Source organism: Phytophthora infestans, genomic scaffold, assembly GCF_000142945.1.
Source record: "Phytophthora infestans T30-4 supercont1.53 genomic scaffold, whole genome shotgun sequence".
NCBI lineage: Eukaryota > Oomycota > Peronosporomycetes > Peronosporales > Peronosporaceae > Phytophthora > Phytophthora infestans.
In genome coordinates this window covers 355,137-358,320 of record NW_003303706.1, presented here as the reverse complement: position 1 = coordinate 358,320, position 3,184 = coordinate 355,137, and positions in this window count along the sequence as shown.

Genomic DNA, 3,184 nt, shown 5'->3' with positions numbered 1-3,184 from the left:
TGTAAAGCTCCGTTTCGCTCATTGCACCGAAATGTATCAGCCCACGGCCGCATCACTACCTTGCCCCCTTTTACATGCTGGCATAAAAGGTAGCCAGTCAGGAAAGTCTTTACCGTAGCTGAAAGATTCCGAATGAAAACCTCCAACTCACCACGTTCAGTAACGCTTCACGACCTCGATGACCCTGTGCTCCACAGTGAGCGATCTCTAGGAGCCGTTGCAAAAGCTCGGTTCGCTAGCCGGGACCCAAATTCGGTCGCTACTGTACAGTAGACCTTCACGTCTACATGTCAGCCGCTTCGGGCGATCCACAATGTGCTGTTGTTGAGCTACACGCAGTTCAGCGACTGTTGGCCACGCAAAATTTCCATCACTAAATGGCCGAATCGGCACCGGGGTGGCGTTTGTCCTATCGACAGGTTCGTCACTGTGGTTTTCGTCACGTTGGCGCCGCAATGTGATATGCTTCACTGTAAAACTGGGTGAAGGGCGTGTTCCTGCCCATCGAGAATAATATCAGCCCAAGTGTTGTGTGTCCCTTCAATATGTTCGATAGTGTGGCGATACTTCATCAACTTCATTGACCATCTCAGCAGTTTTCCACGAACATGTTTTATTCACTTCACGACCTGGGGCGAAGACATGTATTAGGTTGCGGTGGTCGCAATACATGCGAAATCCACGCGGCCGTAGCAACAGATAGCTGAGCTTGTCACGAGCCATAATAATTGGGTAGGCTTCTTTCTCTATGACACTCCAGTTCTTCTGTGCACCAGTGAAAGTACCACCAAGACAGATAAGTAGCTCGTGCTGCTGGTCCTGGATGTCTGCATCACTTTTCCAACTGGGCACTTGCGATACGATCACTGACCATTCAATGTCTGAGACATCCGTCTGCAGGACCATCTCGCTGTCTGGCTTTGGGAACGCCAGGGTGGCCGTGTCAGCCAGAGCCTGCTTCACCGCATCATACGCCTCGCATTCCTGCTCGGTAAGTGTGATCGGTATACCCGCTGCCACTCGCTTGGTCCGCCGGGAAGCCTGAGTCATTTCCTTATCGAGTGTGTCCTGCAGTGGACGTGCCAATCGGGCGTAGTCCACAATGCTGTCTCTCATCCAGTTCGAAGAACAGAGAAGCTGCTGAAGTTCACCAGCGTTCGACGGTTTGGGCATGCTACGTAGAGCTTCTATTTGCTCAGGGTCATGTTTCACACCTTCACCATCTATCAACTTTCCACACCATTTTACTTCACGCTTGTACACGCAGGACTTAGCTACACTTAGCTTGAAACCGAATTCCGCCGTGAGTTGTAGCAGTTCCTGCAATTTGTCGAGGTACGTGTCGATATCCGCAGCATACAGCAGTAAGTCATCTATCCAGACTAGCAGGTGCTTGTATAACAGCGCCGCAAAGCATCTCTCGATCGTTGACTGAAAATACAAGACTGCGTCAACACTTCCTTGCGAAACTCTAGTTGGGGTGTAGATCTTCCTGTTGGTCATATAGGACAGCAGTTCCTGGCACTCCTTGGCAAGGGGGAGCTGCCAGCTACCTTCAATGAAGTCGAACAATCCAAAGTGTCTGCTACCTCTAGCTTTCTCCATCTCCACGTGAAGGTTTGGCATCAGACCTGCTATAACCTCTGTCTGAGCGTTAAAGGGTTTAAAGTCGACAGTCTGGCGAAAACCACTATCACCACGCTTGCGCAGTGGTAAAGCAGCACAGGCCCACCGACTGATGGGGTTCTCGTACACCCACCCCAGTTTGACGAGCATGTCGTTGAACGACTCGAGGAACGCCTGGTATTCCGGCGCATACTTGCGAGCCTTCGCCTTGTATGGTCTACGGCCCGTCTTAATCTTCATCGGCTCGACCTTTGCGGGGGGGGGGGTCATTGCCGAGTACGAGTCTCCAGACATCGTACGCATGCACAATTGTGCGCAACCGCTCAAGTTTATCAGCGGGAAACCTTCCTCCAAGCTCGCTGATGCATTGCCTCAACAGCGACTCGGATGTCCTCAGCGTCGTCGCCTCCTGCCATCACATCAGGCGTTTCTTCGTCATCATCTCCACCATTGCGGTTTGGTGTTGCCAATAGCTCCAACTGTCTCTCGACGTCAATGCTCAGGAACTTTAGCACATCATCTCCAAGTAGAAATTCATCATCCTTATCTTTCAGTATCAGACACGGCACAGGTTTATGGATATTAACAGATCCCGCTGCTGTCATGAGCGACAGCTTCAACCATGTCGTCTCATGAGCCCACGTCTTCTCACCGCCAGGCAGTCTGCACTCGATCGGGTTTCCTAGCCGCTCAACCTCACACTTCACACCTTGTTCTTTAATTTAATTTAAAGTCGTGAAGCTAGTACACGATGTCTCTGCTCCAGAGTTTGCACAATATTCCACATCGACAACGCCACCGACACGTAGAAATCGGGTGTGTCCCGCTCGACCGGGTAAACACTCGCTAATCCTTCTTAGGTTTACGTTGCCTCCCTTTTTTCGGCTTCCTGGTAGCGGCAGCGTCGTCTTCGGCCTTTTCGGGGCATTCGACTTGCCGGTGCTGGCCACCACAAGTCCAGCAACCTCCTGTTGGCCCGGGATGGTTCTTCTCCGATTTGGTCCGAAATACCCGCGGTGCAGCCTGAGTTCCAGGTTCGCGAACGACTCGCTTATCGAGTCTAGCTATTTTCGATGGTCGTGCGGTTGCTGATTGCTTCAATTCCACCGCCTGAGAACGCCTTTTGTTTCTTGGCAAAGCTTTGACTTCACGGACTATCTCCATGGCCTTCTCACTCACAATCTTGAACAGTACCGACACGTTGGACTTCGCACCCGGAAATCTGAAGTCAATCTCGTTCTTCACTCGATTTTTCAATTCTCCAGGCAGACTATTCAATAGCACCTTGCACTTCTTCTTAGTACCTTCCTCATCCGAGAACAAAGTAGTTAATCCATTGATTTTCACAATCGTGTTGCACAAGTGGAAGTAGTCCATAACTCGTGCATCGATATCCGACTTGGTTGTTGACATCACTAACTGGTCTTGGAGCAACTCGTCAATGTTTGGTAGAGCTTTGTTTTGAAGTTTCGTACTGTATCCATGACCCAGCTCCAGATAAACTCATCGGTAAGTTCATCTTTTGTCTTCTCCCATTTTGTCTCGCACAACGTCTTGA